Raw genomic sequence first — 19,370 nt, forward strand, 5'->3', positions numbered from 1 at the left:
GTGAGGAGGGCTGCTGCCCAGGGGGCTTTGTGACGTAGGGAGGACTGCTGCCCAGGGGGACTTGTGTCGTGAGGAAGGCTTCTGCCCAGGGGGACTTGTGTCGTGAGGAGGGCTTCTGCCCACGGGGGCTTTGTGTCATGGGGGACTGTTGCCCAGCGGGGCTTTCTGTCGTGAGGAGGGCTGCTGCCCAGGGGGCTTTGTGACGTAGGGAGGACTGCTGCCCAGGGGGACTTGTGTCGTGAGGAGGGCTTCTTTCCAGGGGGGCTTTGTGTCATGGGCGACTGTTGCCCAGGGGGCTTTGTGTCATGGGGAGGGCTGCTGCCCAGGGGGACTTGTGTCGTGAGGAGGGCTTCTGCCCACAAGGGCTTCCTGTCGTGAGAAGGGCTGCCGCTCAGGGGGGCTTTGTGACGTAGGGAGGACTGCTGCCCAGGGGGACTTGTGTCGTGAGGAGGGCTTCTGCCCAGGGGATCTTTCTGTCGTGAGAAGGGCTGCTGCCCACGGGGGCTTTGTGTCATGGGGGACTGTTGCCCAGGGGGGCTTTCTGTCGTGAGAAGGGCTGCCGCTCAGGGGGGCTTTGTGTCATAGGGAGGGCTGCTGCCCCGGGGGGCTTTCTGTCGTGAGGAGGGCTGCTTCCCAGGGGGGCTTTGTGACGTAGGGAGGACTGCTGCCCAGGGGTCTTTGTGACATGGGGAGGGCTTCTGCCCAGGGGGACTTGTGTCGTGAGGAGGGCTTCTGCCCAGGGGATCTTTCTGTCGTGAGAAGGGCTGCTTTGTGTCATGGGGGACTGTTGCCCAGGGGGGCTTTCTGTCGTGAGGAGGACTGCTGCCCAGGGGACTTTGTGTCTTGGGGAGGGCTGCTGCCCCGGAGGTCTTTCTGTCGTGAGGAGGGCTGATTTGTGTCATGGGGGACTGTTGCCCAGGGGGGCTTTCTGTCGTGAGAAGGGCTGCCGCTCAGGGGGGCTTTGTGTCATAGGGAGGGCTGCTGCCCCGGAGGTCTTTCTGTCGTGAGGAGGGCTGCTGCTCATGGGGGCTTTGTGACGTAGGGAGGACTGCTGCCCAGGGGGCTTTGTGACATGGTGAGGGCTGCTGCCCAGGGGGACTTGTGTCGTGAGGAGGGCTTCTGCCCACGGGGGCTTTCTGTCGTGAGGAGGGCTGCTGCTCATGGGGGCTTTGTGACGTAGGGAGGACTGCTGCCCATGGGGCTTTGTGACATGGGGAGGGCTGTTGCCCAGGGGAACTTGTGTCGTGAGAAGGGCTGCTGCCCACGGGGGCTTTCTGTCGTGAGAAGGGCTGCTGCTCATGGGGGCTTTGTGTCATAGGGAGGACTGCTGCTCATGGGGGCTTTGTGTCATAGGGAGGGCTGCTGCCCCGGGGGGCTTTCTGTCGTGAGAAGGGCTGCTGCCCACGGGGGCTTTCTGTCGTGAGAAGGGCTGCTGCTCATGGGGGCTTTGTGACGTAGGGAGGACTGCTGCCCAGGGGGACTTGTGTCGTGAGGAGGGCTTCTGCCCTGGGGGGCTTTCTGTCGTGAGGAGGGCTTCTGCCCAGGGGGGCTTTGTGACATGGGGAGGACTGCTGCCCAGGGGGACTTGTGTCGTTAGGAGGGCTTCTGCCCAGGGGGACTTGTGTCGTGAGGAGGGCTTCCGCCCAGGGGGGCTTTGTGTCATGGGGGACTGTTGCCCAGGGGGTCTTTCTGTCGTGAGAAGGGCTGCCGCTCATGGGGACTTGTGTCGTGAGGAGGGCTGCTGCCCACGGGGGCTTTCTGTCGTGAGGAGGGCTGCTGCCCAGTGGGCTTTGTGACATGGGGAGGGCTGCTGCCCAGGGGGACTTGTGTCGTGAGAAGTGCTGCTGCCCACAGGGGCTTTCTGTCGTGAGAAGGGCTGCTGCTTAGGGGGGCTTTGTGTCATGGGGGACTGTTTCTCAGGGGGGCTTTCTGTCGTGAGGAGGGCTGCTGCTCATGGGGGCTTTGTGACGTAGGGAGGACTGCTGCCCAGGGGGCTTTGTGTCATGGGGGGGGGCTGCTGCCCAGGGGGACTTGTGTCGTGAGGAGGGCTGCTTCCCAGGGGGGCTTTGTGACGTAGGGAGGACTGCTGCCCAGGGGGCTTTGTGACATGGGGATGGCTTCTGCCCAGGGGGACTTGTGTCGTGATGAGAGCTTCTGCCCCGGGGGGCTTTCTGTCGTGAGGAGGGCTTCTGCCCAGGGGGACTTGTGTCGTGAGGAGGGCTTCTGCCCAGGGGGACTTGTGTCGTGAGAAGGGCTGCTGCCCAGGGGGGCTTTCTGTCGTGAGAAGGGCTGCCGCTCAGGGGAGCTTTGTGTCATAGGGAGGACTGCTGCCCCGGGGGGCTTTCTGTCGTGAGGAGGGCTGCTGCTCATGGGGGCTTTGTGACGTAGGGAGGACTGCTGCCCAGGGGGCTTTGTGATATGGGGAGGGCTTCTACCCAGGGGGACTTGTGTCGTGAGGTGGGCTGCTGCCCACGGGGGCTTTCTGTCGTGAGAAGGGCTGCTGCCCACGGGGGCTTTGTGTCATGGGGGACTGTTGCCCAGGGGGGCTTTCTGTCGTGAGAAGGGCTGCCGCTCAGGGGGACTTGTGTCGTGAGGAGGGCTTCTGCCCACGGGGGCTTTCTGTCGTGAGAAGGGCTGCCGCTCAGGGGGGTTGTGTGATGTGGGAAGGGCTGCTGCCCATGGGGGATTTGTGATGTGGGGAGGGCTGCTTCCCAGGGGGGCTGTATGTCGTGGGGAGGGCTGCTGCCCAGGGGGCTTTGTGACGTGGGGAGGGCTGCTTCTCAGGGGGGCTTTTTAATGTGGGATGGTCTACTGCGTAGGGGGCCTTGTGACATGGGGAGGGCTGCTGCCTAGGGGGGCTTTGTGACGTGGGGAGCGCTGCTTTCCAGGGGTGCTTTGTGACGTGGGGAGGGCTGCTGCCCAGGGGGGCTTTGTGATGTGGGGAGGGCTGCTGCCCAGGAGGGCTGTGTGTCATGTGGAGGGCTGTTTCCCCAGGGGGACTTTGTGTCATGGGGAGGGCTCCTGCCCAGGGGGGCTTTGTAATGTGGGATGGGCTGATGCCAAGGGGGGCTTTGTGTCATGGGGAGGGCTCCTGCCCAGGGGGGCTTTGTAATGTGGGATGGGCTGATGCCTGGGGGGCCTTGTGATGTTGAGAGGGCTACTGCCTAGGGGGGCTTTGTGTCATTGGGAGGGGTCCTGCCCTTTCACCCACCCACCCCAGGATTCCTGGGCATGGCACACCAACTTGCTCACCCAGCCGATGCATAGCCGGTATGCTGAAGTGGGAGGGGTGGAGGGGCTTCCACAAAACCAGTTTCTGGTTCCAAAAATGTTGTCGATCGCTGTTTTAATTCATTGTCACTACTACAGACTCTTAGGCTCCATCTTCTTTCTTCCATATACCAGTGATCGGTGAGTAAACATCACTTGATACCATCACGCAGGCAGGTCTTGCAAAATCAACCAATCAAGAAGGGGACGCACACAACGTACTGATGGCTGATGCCGTGCCGCACTACACAATTCCAAGCTACAGCTCTGAAGATGCACTTTGATATTGCTTATGTACAAAATCTCGTATGAACGGAACAATATGGCATATTAAAGGAGAACTCTCATCCAAACTCACACTGACGAATTTGTTACTTTCTGACTAAATAACAAATTCAGTCAAGGTCAGTTTGACCAGGTGTATATTGAACTAGCTGATATGCCCTGCCTTGCTTAGGTCCGTGAATAATGTTTATAGCATTTATTTCATAAAGAATAAATTTCTCTGCAATTTATTCATCTGTAGGTTGGTTGGGTTTTTTTTAGTTTGGTTGAGTTAGTAAATTGTTTTGTTAGAATAAATGGAAAATTGTGTTAATAAGAACTGAATTTTAAATTAGAGCTTCGTGATAAACCACATTTTTTGTTTTACCTGAAATGCCTACACTTCCCATCACAACTTGGCCGCAGCAGCTGTCTGAACTTCAAAAACAACTAGGATGCACAACACCCTTTCTACCAGCTAAAAAAGATACAAACCTAAAAATATGTTTTCAGAATATACCTGGCATTGCCCAGATATCTGAATAACATATAGTAGGGAAGTGGATTTCAAGCCCGCTAAGATATATATGTCTGTGAGGTAATCATCTTAAAGTAGCAGGCCAGTGCTAGGCTTGTGAGTTAACATTTAAATACATTAAATTCATTTCTTTCTTTCTTTACTCTTACCCTCACAACAACCCTGCAAAGTAGAGCAGTCCTAGGCCTGTGAGGTAACTTTAAAACAAATTAAATTACATTTCCCCCTTCTCTCTCACACCCTCAACGCTTGTCCAGAGCTGCCTTGAAGTCACGCTGTTGTATCTAGTTATGATTTTAAAACCACAGATGGCAGGTGGGAGGAGGCACCGTAAAGCAGCAGTTTTTGCAGCTGAAACTCTCCCCATGGCCTGAGTTCGATCCCAGTGGAAGCTGGTTTCAGGCAGCCGGCTCAGGTCGACTCAGCCTTCCATCCTCCCAAGGTCGGTCAAATGAGTGCCCAGTTAGCTGGGGGAAAGGTAATAACGGCCGGGGAAGGCAACAGCAAACCACCCCGCTATAAGGCCTGCCAAGAAAACGTCAGCAAAAGCTGGCGTCCCTCCAAGAGTCAGTAATGACTCAGTGCTTGCACAAGAGGTTCCTTTCCTTTCCTTCCTTTTGTGTGGAATTGGGTCGGCTGATTTTAGGAATCACAATGGCCACCAAAGGCCAGTAAGCCTGGCCTCCCACCCTAAGGCATGCTGGGAGTTGTAGGCGTAAACCTAGGTTTTTATTAAATTCTTTAAAAAAAAATACTTAAAACCCCAAAATCCATGCTTTTAGTTTTTTTTCTGATCCATGTACACGAAGTCCTGTCTGGGTGAACAGCATCAAGGCAGTACCATATGTGGAAGTGGGTAGACATTTCCAGACACACACATACTTTCCGCTTTATAGGTAGAGATGACCATTATAAGTCATTCAGTATAAACCTCACTGGCTATAGCATGTGAAATGGCAGGTTGTGCACAATATGCCCTAGTGTTCGTGTGTGTGTGTGTGTGTGCACAGTAACATGCAAGCATGTTGCAGACAAGATGCATCCACACTCTATTTATTATTTATTTATTTATTTATTTATTTTTGCATTTATATCCCGCCTTTTTTCCCTCCAAGGTACCCAAGGCGGCGTACATAATCCTCCTCCTCCCCATGTTATCCTCACACAACAACAACCCTGTGAGGTAGGTTGGGCTGAGAGTCTGTGACTGGCCCAAAGTCCCCCAGTGGGTTTCCATGGCCGAGTGGGGACTAGAACCCGGATCTCCTGACTCCCGGTCCAACACTCTAGCCACTACACCGCACTGGCTCTATTCTGTCATTTCTCTATGGAGTGGTGGTGGTGGATGGAAAGGCTGAACCTGTCAGGTTTGTCCAACTTCTCAGAACTAATTCCATCCAGAATTTTTGTCTCTTATAATAGGTATTATCCAATGTTAGTCCTACAAAGAGTAGACCCACTGAAATTAATGCAACTTAGATTACTCACAACTAACTTCCCATTCATTTCAATGGGTCCACTCTACATAGGAATAACATTGGCTACTACCCAATGTGAAATCTAATGCCAGCAACTGGCTAAAAAATAAGCAGTGACACACTTTCTTTCTTTTTTTACATTCCATTCCGCAATGTAAATATGATTTGTGCCCTAGATAATATCAGTGTACTTGAAAGTTACCAGACCACACAAATCTTGCATATCTTTCAAATGTATCAAAGGAGCATGCAAGACTTTATGCTTTCCCAGGTAGAGATTTCTGAGAAATTGCTGTGACTCAACACCAACCAAGAAAACAGCTCCTTTTCTGAAACTATGCTTTTTCTCACAACTTTAATAAAGAGTTTCGAATAGTTCAGAACAGGATTAGTGGCATTCCAATCTCCTGGGCACACAGGATTGCTACTTTGATTACATACTAACCAGGAATTCTAAAACTAGAAGTACTTTTCTGACACAGAGTTACCTTTTAATGTAACGAATTAATACAGCACGCAATAACTTCACTTTCTATGAAATATGACCAAATCCAAAGATTTATTGTGGCATAAATTTTCATGAGCCAGAGTTCTTGCTGCTGTTCTCATCATCTCCTTCTCACAAAAAGAGTGTGCATGGCAGAGATTACAATAACACTCTGTTTTGTAAAAGCTATTTACACTGGCATATATATCATTTGATTATTTAACGCTTAATCACTCACAGTTGAATGGGTGAATCAACTCGATTGCAAAGTATTGTGTGTTGGAATTGGTTTGAAAATTCTGTCTGTGGTGTTTGATCAGGGAAGGCACATTCACACATCCAGGTGTTGGGCAGTGGTGCTTCAGATATGAAGCAGAAACACTTCTTCCCAGAATGGGGCAGGTCAGTAGAGTTTGCAAATGAGAGCTATGCTGACCTGTCCTGATCTACAAACAAGTATTTCCACTCATTTGGGGGTCTTGCTTTATGAAGAACTAAATCCCCATTGCACAAGCGATGGGTTCCAAGCATGATGCTTTTCAATCAAGGGGAACATAACAGCCGTATTGGATTCTAGCCCATGTGACCACAGGAAGATGCAGTTATCAAGTGACAAATTCGCGGGGGCACGGATCCTAATTACACCACTGGAATAGGTCATCCCTAAATACATTTGAATATAAAGGTTGTAAGGGATGGCAGAATGGAACTGGGGCTGGCCTGTCTTTTAACATGTTAATTTTATTATTATGGTTCATAGGAAAAGGGAGATAAGCGGTCCAGCTGCATGGGGGAGAATGGTGAGGCCAGGAACCGCCTGAGGCATGTCCGCCCGGCCTTGAAAGACATTAACATCTCAGGCAGAAGTATGAAAGATCTATGTATGAAAAGCCAAGGGGAGGGGGGAAGGAGTGAGAGAAAAAAAACTATAAAATATACTTTGTGGGGGGAGTTCAGGCGGCTGGCTGACTCCAAGGTTGGGTGATGTATGAACTGTAGTTTTAGTTTTCTGGTTTGCTTTTTCTGGGTTCTTATATATATGCATGTTTTAATAGTTTTTAGTATGCTAATCCCATGTAACCTACCCTTATCCTGAAATAAAGGTCTTAAACCTCCAGATTTGTGAGCTGTGTGTGTCCGTTCTGAGGATCTGTGCTAAATCCAGTCTAAAGGCCAGCTTGGCTGGTGCGTGCTTCCTTTACATGGTGGGCAGCGCTGGGATTCGACACAGATCCGGAGGAACGAGGCGCTGGTAGGAAAAGGGAGAGTGACGAAGCATAGGTTTGAACCCAGATCAAGCAAGGTCGAGTAGGCCAGCCAAGGATGTCTCAGAATCGGGGAGTGGAAGCTCCAGTAGTAGAGTTGTTGGGGGCGACCTCTCAGGAGGGAGCGGAAAGGGGGTCCAGTCCGGCCACTGCCGAGTGGGGGATGCAGGGGACACCCGGCTCCGAGGAGAGGGCCCGGAGGCGACATGCTGCGCAGCTCTGGATGCCAGGTGAGGAGCAGGAGAGGGCGTGGTTCGAGGTTCAACCGAAGATTTCATTTCCCACGGTGATGATGGAAGGAGACACCTTGAACGTGCAGGTCCCGCACCTGCAGGGAACCCCGCTGCTACAGACCCCTCATCCGCAGGGAACAACGGACGGAAATGGCACGGGTGCGAGGGCCGAAGGGGAGAGTGAGGAAACGAAGGTGCAGCGCATGTATACTGAATGCTTGGAGCTGATGTCCCGCCACCTGAGGATCGTGGAGAGGGAGAGAGAGGGAGTGCCGGGACAGCGGTTCGACCGACGGGCCTTCCCGATGTACCATGAGGGAGGTGACGTGGGAGCCTTTCTAGCACTCTTTGAAGATGCGTGCGATGAGCTGGGAGTTTTGGAGGCCCAGAGGATGAGTCTATTGCGGCCACAAGTTACTGGAACTTTGAGAGAAATTATAGCCACCATCCCTCGGGAGTTACGCCACGACTATACGCATTTCAAGGCTATAGCCAAAGAGCAGTTTGCCCTCACGGCAGAGCATTGCCGGCAAAAGTTTTGACAGCTGACCAGAAATCCCAAGGAGACGTTCGCTGCTTTCGCTACTCGTATGATGACGGCTATGGAGGCTTGGATGGATGCGGAGGGGGTTAAAGACTTGAAAGGAGCCAAAGACCTGGTGGCCAAGGAGCAGCTCTATCGACAGTTCCCCGAAAAGTACGATGCTTGGGTGGGAGAGAAGAACCCCTCGACTCTGATGGAAGCAGCAAAGATGGCAGATCGTCTACAGGCGTTCGAGCGGAAGGGAGCCAGAGGGACCCCACGGCCTATGGAGAAGGGCCAGGAGAGATGTCCTGGAGGAGTGTCGGTGGAAAAGAAAGTGGCATGGCCTGGAAAGGAGCGCTGGGAGAAAGGGAGTGCATCAGGCGGCGCGGCGGTGACTGGACCCCAGGCGAGTGGGGGGTGCTTCTACTGCAAGGAGCCGGGGCACTTGAAGAGAGAGTGTCCCAAGCTGGCGGCCAAGCAGGTGGGAGGAAGTGGTGGTCCAGCTCCTCGGCCGGTGGTCTGGGCGGCGGCAGCCCCACCGGTGCCAACATCCCCGGTGTCTAACTGGAGCGACGACAGCGAGGGGGAAGTGGCTGACCTTGAATGGGAGTATATGTGCACCGAGCCTGCCGGAGTGGCGCAGGCGTCGGTGACCCCAGGGAATCCCGGTTCCTTAACAGCTGTCTCCATGCAGTTGGTGACCCCGGCCCAGCTCCAGTGGAGTCGCAGGAAATTCTGTGAGTGCGTAGTGGTCGATGGGAGGCCGGTTCGGGCTCAAAGAGATACCGGCACGGACCTTAGCAGTGCCCATGTGGGTTTGCTTAAGCCAGGACAGAGACTTGTGGGTCGAACCATAACCGTGACCCCGTATGGGGCATCTCCGTTCGAGGCACCGCTGGCTCGAGTGAACATTGAATACCGAGGGTGGAAGGGGGAGATAGTTATCCTCACGCATACAGAAGGGCCAGCCTTCCTTTTGGGTAATGACTTATGTTTTAAAGTTACCCAGCTCACGGTGACGATCCGGGGGAAAGCGGCGCAACAGAAAGAATAACTGGGGGGGAAGACCCAGAGGGCCCTGCCATGACACAGGCTCTGAACACCAGACCCGGCCGAGGCTACTCCCTGCTCAAGCCAAGCACCACCACTTGATACGCCTGAGGCAAAGGATAAAGCCCACCTTCCTCCAAACTATGTGGAGAAAGGGGTTTAAAATGGAGAACAATTTAATATATATATAATAATGCACTGTGAGTTATATCTGTTGAGGTGAATGATTGTCAGAGTGGGTGCTGAATGTGTAAACTTAAGATGATAAATGCCAAACAGACACGTGGGATTTTCGTGGTAGTTTTTAAAATAAACAATCAAAATTTATTTTTAAAAGTTCATAAGCTTTGTTTCTAATAACAACATTTAAAAACCTTTTTGAAACCATCCATACAATCCTGTCACCCTCACATTCGCGCTTTCCTTTCACTCACACAATCACTCTTGAACTTTCTTTATTATCAGTATTGAATTATATACTTCCACTACGTGCACACCACACTCTAAAGACACCACTCACTACACTGACTCTCAAATTTCCCAGAAGTTAAGTACCATAAATACAGAGAGCACTACAGACTCTAAGAGTCCCTAACAAGTCTCCCTGGAAAGAACAAGCACAAGACTAGAACAGAACCGAACAGAACACACAATCCCCTCACAATCTTATATATCACTCCTCCCCCCTCCCAAGACATTCTAACTCCGCCCACTCAGGCCAACATTCTACAAACCACAGACTTACAAACTGCAGGCATACCTTTTGGGAATTGACTTGTGGGGTGTAACGCCACAGGCCCTTTAACAGAACCTTCCAATACCGAATCTTCCAAAAGGGGAGGGGAAGGCAGGAATCCCAAACCTGCGGGCTTGGACACGCCGGAGTTTCACCAAGAGTTACAGCAGGATCCCACTCTACAGGAGTGTCGGGAGGTGGCAGGTGGCCCGGCGGAGGGGAGAGGGAAAGTGGGGACGGCTGTGTTCACTTGGGAACGGGGAAGGCTTTACCAGCAGTTCTCGCCAAAAGGGGGAGGGGGGTAGCTGGTGGTGCCCCAGTCCTCAAGAGGGAAGGTGTTGGAAGCAGCCCATGAGTTGCTGTGGGGGGACATTTGGCGATCCGCCGAACATTAGAACGAGTGAGCAGGGACTTTTATTGGCCTGGGGTCGCCCAAGAGGTACGGGACTTTTGTTCCTCATGCGACACTTGCCAGCGGGTCGGGTTCCCCAAGGATCATCCAAAAGCCCCCCTTCGCCCCTCACCCATTACGGAGGTGCCATTTGAAAAGATGGGGGTGGATATATTGGGACCCTTTAGCCCAGCCACCCAATCGGGAAAGAAGTACATCTTGACACTGGTAGACTATGCTACCCGGTATGCGGAAGCAGTGCCCCTCACGGTTATTTCCGCCCCACAATTGGCGAAAGCCATGATGACGATTTTTACCAGAGTGGGGGTCCCCAAAGAGTTGGTCCATGACTTGGGAGGGGGATTTATGTCTCAATTGCTGAAAGAGTTATGGAAGCTAGCCGGAGTGCAACAGTGTACCTCCGCAGCCTATCACCACGAGGGAAATGGGCTGGTGGAACGGTTTAACCAAACTCTGGGAAGGATGTTGAAAGCGTATGCCACTAAACATACAGCGGATTGGGATCAGGCTCTGCCCTACCTTCTCTTTGCGGCATGGGACGCTAAAAGTGATAGCTTGGGATTCTCAGCCAACGAATTGGTTTTCGGGTGGGAGTTAAGAGGCCCATTAAAATTATTATGAGAGGGTTGGGAAGGACAGACCGCTCCTACTCCAGTCTCAGTGGTGGCCTATATGCAAAATTTACAAAATTTATTGCAGGAGGTGGGGGAGGCAGCCCAGGAGAATCTGGCTCAGGCTCAGCAATCCCAGAAGAGATGGTACGATAGGACGGCAAGACAGCGGGTGTTCCAGGAAGGGGACAAAGTGTTGGTGTTGAAACCGCTGAAGCCGGAAAAGCTGGCGGTTCGGTGGGAGGGACCATTAGTGGTAGAAAAGAAGTTAAATGAAGTCAACTATTTGCAAAGGGACCCCGACCGCCAGCGCCGGGCTAAGGTGTATCATGTAAACATGATGAAGCCATTCCTCGAGTGAGTGGTGCGTGTGTGCCAAGTGGGGAGGGGGGATCCCCTGGAGGAGGAGGCAGGGTTGGATGTATTGGCTAACTATCGGGGAAAGGAGGGGCTAGCAGACATTCAGGTCCTGGAGGAATTGAACCCCAAGCAGAGGAAGCAGCTAAAGGGAGTTTAGGGGAGTTTAGGCAGTTTAGGGGAGTTTGAGGAATTGTTTTCGGGGTTGCCAGGGTGAACGTCGCTGACCACGCATTCCATCGACACAGGAAAGCACCCGCCCATTCAGTCCCCACCCCACCGGCTAAATGGAAAGCAGTTAGAAATAGTGAATAGGGAGATTGAGGAAATGCTGGCCATGGGCGTGATTAAAAAGAGCCAAAGCCCATGGTCTTCTCCTCTCGTGCTCATGGCTAAGAAGGACGGGTCGGTCCGTTTTTGCGTGGACTTCCGGAAATTAAACAGTGTCTCCACGGTGGCGGCCTACCCCATGCCCCGCACGGACGACCTGATAGAAACACTTGGGAAAGCTAAATTCATCTCCACGCTTGATTTGACCAAGGGATATTGGCAGGTGCCCCTAGATGAGGATGCGGCTTTGAAGTCCGCCTTTTCCACCCCTAGGGGGCACTATCAGTTTACGGTACTTCCATTCGGGCTCTCGAATGCACCGGGGGGCTTTCAAAATCTTATGGACCGGGTTCTGGAGGGCTTGGGGGCTTTTTCGTGCGTTTACTTGGATGACGTGGCAGTGTTCAGTGACACGTGGGAGCAGCACTTATCACATTTATCCCAGGTGTTAAGCCGGCTACAGGAGGCCGGGTTAACCGTGAAGGCCTCCAAGTGCCAGTTCGGGAGGGGGGAGGTAACCTACTTGGGCCATAGAGTGGGACAGGGAGCGTTAAAGCCTATGGAGGCCAAAGTAGAGGCAATCCAACAATGGCCCGTCCCCCAGACCAAGAAACAGGTCCAGTCCTTCCTGGAACTGGCAGGGTACTATCGGAGGTTTGTCCCTAATTTTAGCCAGCTAGTAGCCCCCTTGACCGAGTTATGCCAAAAGAGATGACCGATATGGGTGCAGTGGACGGAAGTGTGTCAGCGGGCGTTTGAAGGGTTAAGGGGAAAACTGAAACAGGCCCCAGTCCTCCGAGCACCCGATTTCGATCGGCCGTTCGTAGTTCAAACGGACGCCTCCGAGGCAGGTTTAGGAGCTGTACTGCTGCAAGAAGGTGAGGGGGGGCAGCTGCAGCCCGTGGCGTTTATCAGCAAGAAGCTCTTGCCTCGAGAAAGGACCCTAGCCACCATTGAAAAAGAATGCTTAGCTATAGTCTGGGCGCTGGGGAAATTACGCCCGTACCTGTGGGGGCGCCCGTTTCAGATTCAAACCGATCACTCCCCGCTTTGCTGGTTAGCCCGGGTAAAAAACACCAACCAGAAACTTCTGCAATGGAGTCTGACCTTACAAGATTTTGATTTTACCATTTCCCATATAAAAGGCAAAGAGAATGTTGTGGCAGATGGACTGTCCCGGAGCTTCAACCGGGAGGGGGGGAACGAGAAACAAGAGGATAAACCCCTGCCCCTGCGTGGGCATAAAAGAGTGAATAAAGTACAGGGGTCAATGTGTAAACGATTAAAACAAGGTATGGGTAGGATGGAATTTTCTAGAAATTCCATCTTAAGGGGGAGGTGTAAGGGATGGGAGAATGGAATTGGGGCTGGCCTGTCTTTTAACGTGTTAATTTTATTATTATGGTTCATAGGAAAAGGGAGATAAGCGGTCCAGCTGCATGGGGGAGAATGGTGAGGCCAGGAACCGCCTGAGGCATGTCCGCCCGGCCTTGAGAGACATTAACATCTCAGGCGGAGGTGTGAAAGATCTACGTATGAAAAGCCAAGGGGAGGGGGGAAGGAGTTGAAGAAAAGAAACTATAAAAATACTTCGTGGGGGGAGTTCAGCGCGGCTGGCTGACTCCATGGCTGGGTGATGTATGAACTGTAGTTTTAGTTTTCTGGCTTGCTTTTTCTGGGTTCTTCTATATATGCATGTTTTAATAGTTTTAGTATGCTAATCCCATGTAACCTACCCATTTCCAAATAAATGGTCTTAAACCTCCAAATTGTGAGCTGTGAGCGTTTGTTCTGGGGATCTGTGCTAAATCCAGTCCAAGGGCCGGCTTCTGCTGGTGCGTGCTTCCTTTACAAAGGTTAGAGGTAGAAGTTCATACATGACTGTACATTTACTTGATTTCTCAACACCCGATAACTTGTAGCTGAATGAAGTGCTATGAATGGTCTGCCTTTAGGGTATGATTCGTGATAATGCATTTACATGTGTAAGTCATCATTTGATGCTGAACCAGCTCTCAAAGAGCCCAGTAATTCCAGTGATTTCTCTACTCCAATATTTAATAAATGGCAGCCCTACTATGGTTTTCTTTATTAAGTTTAATCTTGCCATTCTTCCAAGGATATGTTGCCATGTTAATCATAATGGTTACACCTTTTTAGTTGATCAAAAGTAGGGTGACCATATGAAAAGGAGGACCGGGCTCCTGTATCTTTAACAGTTGCATTGAAAAGGGAATTTCACCAGGTGTCCTTTGTATGCATGCAGCACCTGGTGAAATTCCCTCTTCATCACAACAGTTAAAGATGCAGGTGCCCTGCCCTCTTTTGTATCTGGTCACTCTAACTATATTCCTGCTGCTTTAACTGTTGATATGAAGAGGGAATTTCACCAGTGGATCTACACATAAGTCAATAAACCACTTATAAACGTTTTAATGGCGTTTTCTGTCTTTTTCCGCCACATGATGCATGGCTTTTATCGTTTTATCGCTTACCCTTCCTGTCATATTATTTTGTGATGTTATTCTTATAAGTCGTAGTATGATCTGTTAGTATCGTTCCTAAGCGTTCTTTCTTTTTCTATTTTTTTTTAAAAGCCAATCAACTTCCTAGGGGCATGTTCCTTTTCTTTCCTAGCCCAAAGTTGCAGCCGTTTTTTCAGTCTTGCCTCGTGTTCCTCTTTGCAGCCACAACCTCCCTCCCCCTTCCATATAGGGGCATTGTTCTATATGTGTTTACTCAGAAGTAAGACTCTCCCTGTTCAATGGGCTTTCCTCAAAGGTAAGCCAGCATGTGATGTTAGCAGTTGAAATCAATGGGATTTACTTTTGAGTAAGGGAACCAGCACACCTGTAGTTCATGAACTTGAAGATGCAAGCAAGCAGGGAGGGAGCCTCCAGGCAGGGTTAGTGGATTTACTTTACGCAAAAGTAAATCCCATTGATTTCAATGGCTAACATGACATGCTGCCTCTTAGGAAAAGGGCGCAGAAAGAGGGGAAATCTTTCCAGTCCCCCTTCTTTCCCTTTCTCTCCCCTCCAAGCACAGACCAAGGGGCAGCAGGTCAAGTTAGCAGTTGAAATCAATGGGATTTACTTTTGAGTAAAGTAAATCCCCTAACCCTGCCTGGAGGCTCCCTCCCTCCCTCCACAGCTCCAACTTAGGAAATGCTCCCAGGTGTGGAAAGAGGGGAAATCTTCCCACCACCACCCTTCACCACCCCCTTTCTCTCAGAGGAGGGACAATGGAAGAAAAGAGGAAGTGGGAGGAACAATAAGCAGATGGGGACTTGAGAAAACAACGATAAAAAATACATTGTGTGGCCCAGATCAGCGGATATCTATGGACAATACAACGGTAAGAAACATATTAAATCGTAATAAAATAATACGTTTAATGACTCAAAAAACGACGTTTCATATATCTGCATAGATCCACTCCAGGTGTCATTTGTATGCCTGCAGCACCTGGTGAAATCCCCTCTTCATCACAACAGTGAAAGATGCAGGTGCCCTGCCCTCTTTTGTACCTGGTCACACTAAGCAGGGCTCCTGCAGCTTTCACTGTTGTGATGAAGAGGGAATTTCACCAGGTGCTGCATGCGTGCAAATGACACCTGCTGAAATTCCCTTTTCAGTACACCTGTTAAAGATATAGGAGCCTGGTCCTCCTTTCCTTTGCTTCTCTCCATGACTTGCAGAAGAAAATCAAACCATATATAATGTCATGCAGCTCTTCCAGGGCAAATATGTGATGCTGTGCTTGGGGCAACACTATGAGGGGTTTTAAAGCCTGGTTTACTAGAGGAGGAAAGCGGAACCGAGAGGTTGGACTGAGTTGCCTGAGGCAAAAATCTCAACAATGTGTTGCGACCTGAAGACTTTTCAGTAGCTCAGGGGGTTGATCTTGGTGTGAAAGGAGGCCAAGACTTGGACCTCTTTTGTTTGCTCCCCAGAGCACTTCTTTTAAAGACTCAAAATTGTAGATGGAGCTAATAAGACCAAGTTGCTCCCCAGTTTCTCACCATAGCATTAGTGCAAGTGTAACAGAAGTACCCCTGCTTTATTGCTATTCATCATTTTGTGGCGCTGCTGGGCTCTTTAACAGCTCAATATACAGCAGTGGCCAAAATTGTGGACACTTTTTGAAATTTTCATGTTTTGCAACTTTGCAGGCTTATAGGAAATGTTCTGTTTCACGAAATTCAAATGTTTATATATCAATTGAAAGAAACAGTAGCTCATGTATTATTATTTTGTACTTTTTACAGAGACTTGAGGAAAGAGGTGATCAGTCCACTTCTGTTATCTATTCCAGGGCGGTCAGTTATTGCTTCTGTATCTTTCCTTCTTGCAGACCAAAATAAGCAGGAGGCAGCAAAAACTGCAAGATTTTTAGCAGGTGCTATCAAAATAAGATCTACCATCTTATCAGAGTCTTAATTTCTCACAGCTCCTTTGACTGAACAGAAGTTTATTTGTTTTATTTACTTATTCTTATTTTATGTGTAAAGACTTGTACTAATTTTGGAATTTGTATTTAATGCAATTTTTTAGAATGCAACTTGGGTAATTTTGCTCAAGTAAAATCTTGCTTTTATTCTTTTGTACATCTCATTTCAAATGCTAAGGCCTGTGGCTGATGCAAATAAAGGAATTCATTCATATCATTTGAAAGACCTGATCCATGTCATACAGCAATCCTGCTTCTTTTCCTGGGTGTCCAATCAACGTTTTTCTTTGGTACCATTGCTCTATTTATGATGTACGTACGTACACTTTTAATTTGAGAAATACTTCAAATATTCACACAATCTCCAGTTGTGCTTCAGTTATGGAACAAACAGCAAAACTGACTTTCCCCAACTTGAAACATGATGTATCGCAGCTACTGCCATGTCCTGTACAAGGTCCTAGGTTTTACCGACATTAACCCTAACCTGAGGCTTAAAGTTAACCCTCACATGAAACTGAAGTATCTCCCCATCCACACGGGATACTCAAAGACAGGAGGCAATCTGTTCTGGCTGACCACTCAGTCTGTCTGCCCAAGTTAAACTTTACTGAGACCCCTGTTCCTATATAGGGACCCAGGTTTTACTAACCCTAACCTGAGGTTTAACCCTAACCCTCACATGAAACCAAAACATCTCTCAATCCAAACAGGATACTCAAAGATAGTAGCCAAGCCGTCCTGGGTGACCACTCAGTGACTGAGTTCGGATGAAACGCTGATCAATGGGGGGGGGGGGAATATAATAGGAACAGAATTTATTTCATTTCATTTCATTTCATTTCTATACCACCCAGTTGCCGAAGCTCTCTGGGCGGTTCACAAAAATTAAAACCATGAAGAGCATAATAAAACAACCAACAATTTAAAAACACAAATACAAAATACAATATAAAAAGCACGACCAGGATAAAAGCACACAGCAAAAATTGATATAGGTTAAAATATGAAATTAAAACAGCAGAGTTTAAATTTAAGTTAAATTAGGTGTTAAAATACTGAGAAAATAAAAAGGTCTTCAGCTGGCGATGAAAGGAAAACAACGAAGGTGCCAAGCGAACCTCTCTGGGGAGCTCGTTCCACAGCCGGGGTGCCACAGCAGAGAAAGCCCTCCTCCTAGTAGCCACCTGCCTCACTTCCTTTGGCAGGGGCTCACGGAGAAGGACCCCTGTGGATGATCTTAAGGTCCGGGCAGGCACATACGGGAGGAGGCATTCCTTCAAATAACTTGGCCCCAAGCCGTTTAGGGCTTTGAATGTTAATACCAGCACTTTGAATCGGGCCCAGACCTGGACTGGCAGCCAATGAAGTTGTAGAAGGACTTTATTTATTTATTTATTTATTTCATTTCATTTCTATACCACCCAATAGCCGAAGCTCTCTGGGCGGTTCACAAAAATGGGAACAACCATTAATTAGTGTGTCGTCCAAACTCAGCCAGTCTGTCTGAGGTCCCCATTCCTGCACCAGGACCCTGGTTTAACCAACCTTACCATAACCCTCATGTGAAACTGAAACATCTTCGCATCCACATGTTATACAGAGGTATTGATTCCTGCCCTATCAATGCAGTTTGTAATCAAAAAATGTGCCTGTTCAGACATCACACTAAGCCATGATAGTTAGCGTTTGTGAGAGAACCGTGGTGGCTTAGCGTGGTGTGTGTGTGTGTGTGTGTGTGCATGTGCATGTAAAAACCATACCCTTGATGGCTAATCAGCCAAGGGAACCACACTCTGCAGTGGGGTTAAGGGCCCCCGGGGATGGTTAAAATGGCGCTCCCGCAAAAATGACACAGTGACCATAGAGATGGCCCCTAGAGAGCCAGTGACATTCTTGCTAGTGTGGACTTCCTCCATGGTCTACAACATCTGGAATGAGCTGATTCCCACCATGGTGGCTACTGGGATAGGCAGCCATAGTGGCTGGTGGAAGATGGGCTAACTACCAAGTGAGGAGAGGTAAGGGAACCATGTGTTGCTGTGTGGTTCTGCGGTCATGTGATGGGCATGCACATCATGGTTTCATTAACTCTTCCTACTCCTTGGTTCCCCTAACCACCTTCCCTCCAAGTGCATATGAGCAGGCCCACTGTTTCCATTACCAATTAGGAACTTAGCAAAGGTTCACCAACATGGGGCTTGTCCACACGGCAGGTTTGCCCCGGGTGGCTTCGCAGTAGCGGCACGTCATCTACATGATGCAGCTGCCATTGCAAAGCCATCCAGGGGCAAACCCTGGAAACTCCACTCCAAAAAAGTTGGGCACTTACTCCAACTTTTTTGGCAGTAGAGCCCATGGTGGCCCCACACCTGTAAAAGTAAAAACAACAACCGGGGGGGGAGAGGAATGGGGCTGTTCCTCCCCCCCTTTTTAATTTTATTATCTGTATCTCCGCAGATAATAATGCGCAGCTGCGCAGATGCAGGTAATAAAAATAAAAAGAAATGGGGGAGAAGGAATGGGCAACCAGAGGGAGGAGAGGTGGTTCACCCCGAGTCCCTGCCTCCTTTCCTCATGCCCTCCCTCTGGCTGCCCATTCCTTCCCCCCATTTCTTTTTATTTTTATGATCTGTATCTGCAGAGCTGCGGAAATACAGATAATTAAAAAGGGGAGAGGAACAGCCCCATTCCTCTCCTCCCCTCCCTGGTTTTGGTTTTGGTTTTACTTTTAAAGACTGGGAAAGTTCGCACTTGCAGATATTGGGAAGGAATGTAAGAGTGGGTGCAAGGCTCCTCGTGCCACCAAAGCACTGCTGTAAAGACAGGAACATGGAGATGCATCAGGAATGCTTCACCTGTTAAATTTTGGCCTGCCAGGAGAGGTTAAAAAAGTTGGCAGCCTTAATACCAGTGGCTTCTTATTTGGATACCTTGCCTTCCCAAATTTAAGAGATGACTGTGAATGGGAGCCATGATCATAGAATCAATTGTATAGGGTGACCCTATGAAAAGGAGGACAGGGCTCCTGTATCTTTAACAGTTGCATAGAAAAGGGAATTTCAGCAGGTCTCATTTGTATATATGGGGAACCTGGTGAAATTTCCTCTTCATCACCACAGTTAAAGCTGCAGGTGCCCTGCCCTCTTTTAAATCTGCTCACTCTAGTATAGCTCCTGCACCTTTAACTGTGGTGATGAAGAGGGAATTTCATCAGGTTCCCCATATAGACAAATGACACTTGCTAAAATTCCCCTTTCTATGCAACTGTTAAAGATACAGGAGCCTTGTCCTCCTTTTCATAGGGTCACCTTAAATAACATCTGATCCAAATCCTCAAATAAACTCTCATGAGTTGTAT

General features: G+C 49.5%; 1 protein-coding gene across 1 annotated transcript in view; it reads right to left on the reverse strand.

The window, feature by feature from the left end:
• Positions 1-19,370, reverse strand: part of KIAA0930 (KIAA0930 ortholog) — a 451,608-nt gene that overhangs the window by 197,382 nt on the left and 234,856 nt on the right. The gene's annotated exons all lie outside the window — the stretch shown is intronic.

Source organism: Elgaria multicarinata, chromosome 9 (genome assembly GCF_023053635.1).
Source record: "Elgaria multicarinata webbii isolate HBS135686 ecotype San Diego chromosome 9, rElgMul1.1.pri, whole genome shotgun sequence".
NCBI lineage: Eukaryota > Metazoa > Chordata > Lepidosauria > Squamata > Anguidae > Elgaria > Elgaria multicarinata.